This window comes from Triticum urartu, chromosome 3A, assembly GCF_056163025.1.
Source record: "Triticum urartu cultivar PI428250 chromosome 3A, HENAU_Tu73, whole genome shotgun sequence".
Lineage (NCBI taxonomy): Eukaryota > Viridiplantae > Streptophyta > Magnoliopsida > Poales > Poaceae > Triticum > Triticum urartu.
This window is the reverse complement of record NC_141875.1, coordinates 735,793,395-735,803,166: the sequence shown is the minus strand read 5'-3', so window position 1 is coordinate 735,803,166 and position 9,772 is coordinate 735,793,395.

Here is a 9,772-nt window from a genome sequence, read left to right as displayed (position 1 = left end):
TTGCTTAAGAGAGACCATCTTCATCCTACGCCTCCTACGGATTGATAAACCTTAGGTCATCCACTTGAGGGAAATTTGCTACTGTCCTACAAACCTCTGCACTTGGAGGCCCAACAACGTCTACAAGAAGAAGGTTGTGTAGTAGACATCAATCAACAACTTGTCCACTATGCTAGTTACGTCATTACCGGTTTTGTTCTCTTTTCTCGTTTCCGTGTTCTGGCATCTCTGTGACCAAATCACACTGTGCCTGGCCAGACGATGATGGATATCGTAGCAGCGAGAGGGCCCGAGAATATCTCTCCATCGTCGGAGGAGCAAATCCCAATCTTGAGCTATCAAGTTACTTGACACACTTTTCCATGAACCCGTAAGCCGCCGTAATAGCCACCAATTTACGGATGACGTTTAACAAACCCCAAAGTTCATGAAGAAAGTATGAAGAAACTCGATACTCTCATGGTCTAAGGAATTATGCAAACATTAACTCTTTATGTGTTATTAACCATTAACTTCTGACGAATGTATCTCATAGCAAAACATCAATTCGGGTCGATTCGACACAAATGTTCTTCTAACATTGTGCCCTCAAAGTTGCTGGCATAGACATGCCCATGATTAGGAAAACAAAACCATCATGCAACACTTGAGCTAGTTAAAAGTGCAACTATCCTTGGGTGGTTTTGGTAATTCCTAACAACATATAGTTCATCGAGCTAATGCTATTTCACAAATAAACATTTCAGGAAAGCTCAATGATTGGCATGGCATGGATGAGAAAAGTGGATCCCTCAAAATTCTAAGGACAAAGAATTGGCTCAAGCTCACAGCTCAGGACTCTACATTTTTCATTTTAAGTGGTCCAAGATCACATTGAGTCCATAGGAAAAGCCAATACTATTAAGAGGGGATGAGGTGTTGCCTAATGGCTTACTTGCTCAAAGTGCTTAGTGATATGCTCCAAAACCCTCAACTACTTTCTCACATCCACATATGTCCCAAATCAAAAGTCAAACTCGGCCCCACCGAAATTTTCTATCCGGCGGACATAGCCACTGCCAGAAACCCTAGTCTTTTTGGTCTCACCGAGATGGGATTGTAATATCTCTGTTTCCCTTTGTAACGTTTCGATCAAACCGAGATGAGCGATCGGTCCCACCGAGATTACAATGCAAACTCTCTGTTTCCCTTTTGTAACGTCTCGGTCCAACCGAGATGAGCGAATCGGTCCCATCGAGTTTGCCTGACCAACTCTCTGTTAGTCCATTACCAAAATCGGTCTCACCGAGTTTGTGTAATCGGTCTCATCGAGATTACGTTATGCCTTAACCCTAACAAAATCGGTCCCACCGAGTTGACATGTCGGTCCCACCGGAAATCCTAACGTTCACATTTTGAACTAAATCGGTCTGACCGAGTTGTATGATTCGGTCCCACCGAGTTTGGTGATTTGTGTGTAACGGTTAGATTTTGTGTGGAGGCTATTTATACCCCTCCACCCACTCTTCATTCATGGAGAGAGCCATCAGAACATGCCTACACTTCCAACATACATTTTCTGAGAGAGAACCACCTACACTTGTGTTGAGGTCAAGATATTCCACTCCAACCACATAAATCTTGATCTCTAGCCTTCCCCGAGTTGCTTTCCACTCAAATCATCTTTCCACCAAATCCAAATCCTGTGAGAGAGAGCTGAGTGTTGGGGAGACTATCATTTAAAGCACAAGAGCAAGGAGTTCATCATCAACACACCATTTGTTACCTCTTGGAGAGTGGTGTCTCCTAGATTGGTTAGGTGTCACTTGGGAGCCTCCGTCAAGATTGTGGAGTTGAGCCAAGGAGTTTGTAAGGGCAAGGAGATCGCCTACTTCGTGAAGATCTACCCAAGTGAGGCAAGTCCTTCGTGGGCAATGGCCATGGTGGGATACACAAGGTTGCTTCTTCGTGGACCCTTCGTGGGTGGAGCCCTCCGTGGACTCGCGCAACCATTACCCTTCGTGGGTTGAAGTCTCCATCAACGTGGATGTACAATAGCACCACCTATCGGAACCACGCCAAAAATCTCCGTGTCTCCAATTGTGTTTGCACACTCCAAACTCCTCCCTTTACCTTCATATGCAATTGTTTTACTTTCCGCTGCTATACTCTTAGAATTGCATGTGTAGGTTGATTGCTTGACTTGTGCTAAGTTGCTAAAATCTACCTAGAACTAAAATTGGGAAAAGGCTAGATTTTTATTTGGTTAAGTAGTCTAATCACCCCCCCCTCTAGACATACTTTCGATCCTACAAGTGGTATTAGAGCATTGGTCTCCATTTGCTTTAATTTCCATAGCTTTTGATGGTCATAGCCTTGGTTTCACAACCTAGGAGAGTATGGCGTCTAGAGAGGGAAATTACCACCGTAGAGGTCCTTACTTTGATGGTACAAATTTTGCTAGTTGGAAGCATAAGATGAAAATGCATATTCTTGGACATAACCCCGCCGTTTGGGCTATTGTGTGTATTGGCTTGCAAGGTGAATTCTTCGATGGGAGAGAACCAAACCGTGAAGCCACCGCGGAAGAGTTGAAGATGCTACAACACAATGCTCAAGCTTGTGATATTCTCTTCAACGGATTATGCCCCGAAGAATTCAACAAAATCAGCCGTCTTGAGAATGCAAAGGAAATTGGGATACTTTTATTGATATGCACGAAGGTACCGAATCTGTCAAGGAATCCAAATTGGACGTGCTTCAAAGTCAGTTTGACAAGTTCAAAATGAAGGATGGTGAAGGTGTCGCTGAAATGTACTCTAGGCTTGCTCTCATCACAAATGAGATTGCCGGCTTAGGAAGTGAAGAGATGACCGATAGATTCATCATCAAGAAGATCCTAAGAACCTTGGATGGAAAATATGATACCGTGTGCACATTGATCCAAATGATGCCCAATTACAAAGATCTCAAGCCAACAGAAGTCATTGGCAGAATTGTTGCTCATGAGATGTCACTCAAGGATAAGGAAGAGCTTCATAACAAGTCAAGTGGTGCTTACAAAGCCTCGTGTGATGCTCCCACATCATCAAGTGAGAAGCAAACCTTCAATGAAGAATTGAGTCTAATGGTGAAGAACTTCAACAAGTTCTACAATAGTAGAAGCAAGGAAAGAAGTTCCAAGTCAAGGTCCTTTAATGACAAAAGATCTTCTAGTCGTAAGTGCAATTGCTACAATTGTGGAAGACCTGGACACTATTCCAATGAGTGTACGGCTCCCTACAAAAGAAGAGAAGATTCTCCCAAAAGAAGGAGTAGAAGAGAAGAATCACCATCAAGAGAGAGAAGGAGTAGAGATGATCGTTATGAACGAAGACCCTCTCGGAGAAGCAAGGACTCGGAAAGGTAAGGACAAGTCATCAAGGAGCTACACAAAAAGAAGACATCAAGATCATGTTGGTGAATGGGTATCCGGTTCCGACTCCGACAATCACTCCGAAAGAAGTTATCACTCCGACTCTGACTATACTCAAGATGAAGGTGTTGCCGGACTAGCACTTGTGACAACCAACTCCTTCGACATATTTGACTCACCAAATGAAGGAATTGGGAGATGCTTCATGGCCAAAGGTCCAAAGGTAACACACCCCGAGTATATTGATTTCAATAGTGATGAAGATGATTTGCTAGGAGATGATGATTTACTTGTTGACAACTCTAGTTATGAAAAATATGATGAGCTTGCTATTAATCATAATAATCAAGATAAAACGAATGATGATGATAAGAAGGAGATTGAGCGTCTAACTAAAGAACTAAACATTCTTAAGTTAGCTCATGAAACTACCTTGGAAGATCATCGAGAACTTTTAAAGACTCATGATAAGCTACGCTTTGAAAAGCTCAACCTTGAGCAAGAACATGAGTTTTAAAGGCAATCAATGATGATCTTCGCAAGAAAAGTTCTTCTTACATTGCCAAGCGTTTACTCTTGTCTACTTACATGCCACAAGTTAAATCTAGTAACAAGAACAAGAAAGATTCTTCATCTAGTAGTAACAACAATCATACTAAATCCAATGTTGTTGCTTCTAGTAGCTCTCTTGATTCCACTAATGATTCTCTTAGCCAAGTTACACTTGAGCAAGAAAATTGCTTATTGAAGGGAATTATAGAGAAAGGTGTTTACAAGAGCCTTGCCGGAAGTAAGCAATTTGAGAAAATTGTACTCAAGTAAGGAAGACACCGGAAGAATCAAGGTGTTGGTTTTGAACGAAAGTTTAATGCCAATGGAGTTGAGTGGGAAGAAGATCAATACCCCAAGACAAAGTTTGTTCCTCAACAAGACAAGTATGATCCTACTTCTTTCAAAGGAACACAATCTCAAGATGATCTTCCACCACAAGACCACAAGCTAAAAGGCAAGGACAAGCTTCAAGAGGAGATTGATGCATTTGAAGAAGCACCCAAGGCCTTGGTCAAGTGGGTTCCCAAGACTACATCAAGTTCTACTTCATCAAGTACGACTACAATTCCAAGGATTCCCATCAAGATGGTGTGGATCCCGAAGAAGAAGAACTAGAGAGTTCTTGAGGGTGACTCCGCCAACATACTTCACTCATATCATTTTGGCGAGGACAAGTGCAAACAACCTCCATATCTTGCACTAGTTCAAGGAGTCACAAACCCTCTTGTTGGTAAGACAAGGGACAAGGTAACCTAATGCTTCCATGGACATCATCTTGTGTACACATCACTCTATGTCTATGGATATCCTTGTTTGTTCCTGGTGGGACTAACCCATGTAGGTATTGAAAGTGCAACTCACTCCAAAGGATTGCTCCGAATGATCTACATCAACATTTAGCATCCACATCTTCAACACCTACATGAAGTCATCATCGACAAAACCGAAGGTTAGTTCATCCCTCTTAGGGGGTATATCACATCTAGGGGGAGCTTTACTCTAATCAATTGAGCTAAAGCAATTCTAATGGTGTGAACACAACAATGCTTTATGAAAAAGTGGTAACCCTGCTTGTGCTTAAACGATGAGTATGACCTATGATCAAATGGTCTCATTTGACTCCTAAGTCAATATACTCATATATAGATGACCTACTCATCGCCAATTGCTTGATAGATGCTAGAGTGTTTGTGCATGCTTCGTCACATATTTCTTTTGCCATCTTATTGTGTGAGCATGTTGAATGCATATTTTTTCATTCGAGGACATCCATTTGTTGCTTTGATTGTTTGGTCTTTTATTTTGCCAAATGGATGGACAAGAATGCCTAAGAACTCCCTCTAGCTATCTATGCTTTTCTCGTCTCAAACTCTATTCATGCTACATCACAACGTTTGATCAAGTCAGTTTCGAACCACTCTGTGTGAGGAGCACTCGGAGTTCCCAATTCGTCATAGACTTAAACTTCCAAAACCTCTTTGTGCATTTCGGTCTGACCGATTCATCCTTTTTGGTCCTACCAAGATCACTTAGTTGATCTAGGTTTTCAATCTCGGTGCAACTGATTAGAACTTTTCGGTCACACTGAGTTGCCGTAACTGCTCACAATTTTGCATCTCGGTGCCACCGAGTCGTTCCACTAGGTCACACCGACAGGGTCAGGTTATATATACCGACGGGTCAAATTTTGGAAATTTTTCCGAAACCTCTTCGCCCGCGCATAACCCACTCTGCCTCTTCGGGTCTTCGGATCATCCTCTCATCGCCAGCGATCTCCCGCCGCTGGTCTCCGCCACCGTCAATGGCAATCTGCCCCGCCGTTGCCTCCGTAGCAAGTTCACCGCCGAACTAGGGTACGAAGTTGATCTTTGTGCTAAACGTCCCGTAGATTAGTTTTGATTTGAAAATTTAGGGTTAGGTCTCCGCCGAATTCATCTCGGACCGATCGAGTTCTAGAAATTGGACTCACCGATTTGGCTTAGGCCATTGCACATGCGTTTTCGGTCTGACCGAAAATTGCAAATCGGTGTGACTGAGTTCAATTCTCTGTGAAACCCTAGCAGTCTCGGTGCCACTGAACTGTGACTCAGTCTGACCGAGTTCACTAGTTTAGGTTCCAAAAGTTGCTTCGGTATCACCGAGTTTACAAATCGGTAGATCTGAAATGCTTTCTGTGAAGAACCAAAACTAAGTTTTTGAGTCAATTATTTTGCAAAACTCCTGTACTTTGTGATGCTCATATTCTCTACCTCATCTATAATCCATTCACAGGGTCTGCTGACAGTTTGCCTGCACGATGTCTGACCAAAGTGATAGCCAGAACAAGTCTGAGGAGCAGGTTCAACTGAGTGGGGGCACTAGTCCCTCCAGTTCTTCCGATGATGGCAGCAGGAGCACACCAAGCAACTTGCCAAAGGAAGCTACCAGGACAAGGAAGAAGAGAACTTCTGATTCAGAGGATGAAGATTATGTGGCCATTGAGGATGAGGCCACTTCAAAGAAAAAGGTGCTGAAAAAGGAGTATGGCTCAGCTGCTACAGTCAAGCCAGGGATGCATAAGAAGGCACCAGCAAAGAGAGTCCCCATGTCTAAGGCCAGAGCATCAGCTGCTAAAACCTCTAAGCCATCTGAAGATGCAGTTGGAGAAGGAAATAAAAGGAAGGAAAGGGTCAAGAAACACTGCCAGAGTGCTTGGCAGATCATCAATTATGAGAGACGATGATGAAGAGGAAGAGGATGCTGCACCAGCTCCTAAGGCACAAAAGCTCATGGGAGATGCAATTAGCTCAAGGGCTGCTCCATCTAAGCCCAAAGCTGCTCCCAAGGCCACTGCTCCAGCTCAGAAGCCTAAACCCAAGAGAAGCACTAGAAACATTCCTGCTGAGGAGAAGAACAAGGCCCCAGTGCCTGAAGCTGCTGAAGAAGAAGATGACTCAGTTGTGTTGAGGAAGCTGAAGCCTAAGATCTCTGACCATAATGATGCTCACCCTGTGGCAGAAAACATGAAAATCAGGAAGCATGCAGGACTGAGGCTATGGAGATAGTCTGATCCATATGCTGTTAGGAGGAGAACTGCTGTGGATTACAGGTTTCACACCAAGGAACAACACGATTTTTATGAGACAGTGTTGCTTGACAAGAAGCCCATTGTGTGTGACATGAAATGGGTTGACTGGAAATACATCCAAGAGAATGAGGATCACTATCCAAGTGTATATGACAGCTTCAAGGCATGTGGAGTTGATGCCTTTGTGGCCGAGAAGCTCATCAAGTGGAACGATGAGCTGATCATGCAGTTCTACTCCACTGCCCATTTCTATCCAGATGGGAAGATCATTTGGATGTCTGAGGGTACTAGGTACCAATCTTCTGTTGATGAATGGGCTCAGTTGATCAATACCCCCGCAGAGCATGAAGATGACTTGGATGTTTATACTGAGAAGAAGAAAGACCACAACACAATGGCCAACATGTACAAAGAGATCCCATATGCTGCTTTGGATACACATAAGTTTGGATCTGTCCACTACTTGTTGTCTGGTCTGCCTACCATAAACTGGATTCTAAGGCACACACTGTTACCCAAGTTAGGTGATCACAAGATGATCAGAGGACATGCCATAAACTTGCTGCACATATTTGATGTGCCACAGAAGTTCAAGGTCATGAGTTTGATTGTTGAGACAATCAAGAGGACTGCTGCTGACCAGAAGAGAGTTGTGGGTATGCCCCACAAATTCAGGAGCTCATCAACTCAAAGATGGAGCACAGGCACATATCTTTTGGATAAGGAGCACCTTCCCATATACCCTGAATTTGAAGACAACACTGTGATGATGGATGAAAATGAACCATCTTCAGCTCAAGCACATGAGAAGAGAGAGAAGGCAAAGGCAGAGAAAGCTGCAAAGATGCCAACTGTTGAAGAGGCATCTCAGGTATTCTTGAAGAGCAAGCAAGACCAGCATGGATATCTGATCCAATCCACCCTGATGATTGAGAAGGGCTTGGCCACCCTGACTAAGAACCAGGAGAGTTTGGAGAGGATCGTTGAGCAAAAATTCTATGATCTGGATGTCAAGGTAACTGAGATCCAAACTACAGTTGAGAAACTACAGGAGGAAGCAGAGGAGAAGAAGGGCAAGTCTACTACTGATGCTTTCAAGAGAGTGCCTCGAGGTCCAAGGTCTGTTGCAGTGCCTGTGACAGATACTCGAGCTTCAGTGTCAGCACCAGCAGCCACAACTCCAGTGCCACCTCTAGCACCCACTCCATCAGCTCCAACTACTTCATCGGAAGCCTTCGTCATTGGAGTTCTCTCTACACCACCTCCTAAAGATCAAGCCTGAGAGTCGTTTAGCATTATGCATTTTTGAACTTTTTGGTAGCTTGTTGCCAAAGGGGGATAAAAATGTATAGATCATAGGCTTCGAGAGAGAGAGTGTTGTTCTTTTCATCTCTCTTGCTATTTTGGTTGAACTTCTTTATTGAGTGCTTGTGTGAGATACTTTATGTCCATGTGAGATACTTGTTGATCATGTGTTTGATCATATGCTACATTAATGTTTGCTTGAATGATGCTATCCTTTATATTCCATATATGATCATTCACTTGCTTGGCGATGAGTGCATGCTTTTAATCTCTATCATTTTGAGCGCTCCACCAAGATGTATGTGACATGGAAAAGTAACCCATGATCCTAATCGATTATGCATTTGCATTCAAAAGCAAATTTTAAATAATGCACAAATTTAGGGGGAGCTCTTGCTTATCATATACTTCTCAAAGCGACGATGTTTTTCAATCTTATTTATCATTTGTCGAAGCTTTGATCTATATGTTGTCATCAATTATCAAAAAGGGGGAGATTGAAAGTGCAACTATTCCTGGGTGGTTTTGGTAATTCCTAACAACATATAGTTCATTGAGCTAATGCTATTTCAAAGATAAACATTTCAGGAAAGCTCAATGATTGGCATGGCATGGATGAGAAAAGTGGATCCCTCAAAATTCTAAGGACAAAGAATTGGCTCAAGCTCAAAGCTCGGGACTCTACATTTTTCATTTTAAGTGGTCCAAGATCACATTGAGTCCATAGGAAAAGCCAATACTATTAAGAGGGGATGAGGTGTTTCCTAATGGCTTACTTGCTCAAAGTGCTTAGTGATATGCTCCAAAACCCTCAACTACTTTCTCACATCCACATATGTCCCAAACCAACAGTCAAACTCGGCCCCACCGAAATTTTCTATCCGGCGCCACCGAGTTCAGTTGACATAGCCACTGCCAGAAACCCTAGTCTTTTTGGTCTCACCGATAGGGATCTTAGTCTCACCGAGATGGGATTGTAATCTCTCTGTTTCCCTTCGTAACGTTTCGGTCAAACCGAGATGAGCGATCGGTCCCACCGAGATTACAATGCAAACTCTCTGTTTCCCTTTTGTAACGTCTCGATCCAACCAAGATGAGCGAATCGGTCCCACCGAGTTTGCCTGACCAACTCTCTGTTAGTCCATTACCAAAATCGGTCTCACCGAGTTTGTGTAATCGGTCTCACCGAGATTACGTTATGCCCTAACCCTAACAAAATCGGTCCCACCGAGTTGACATGTCGGTCCCACCAAAAATCCTAACGTTCACAATTTGAACTAAATCGGTCTGACCGAGTTGTATGATTCGGTCCCACCAAGTTTGGTGATTTGTGTGTAACGGTTAGATTTTGTGCGGGGGCTATTTATACCCCTCCAGCCACTCTTCATTCATGGAGAGAGCCATCAAAACATGCCTACACTTCCAACATACATTTTCTGAGAGAGAACCACCTA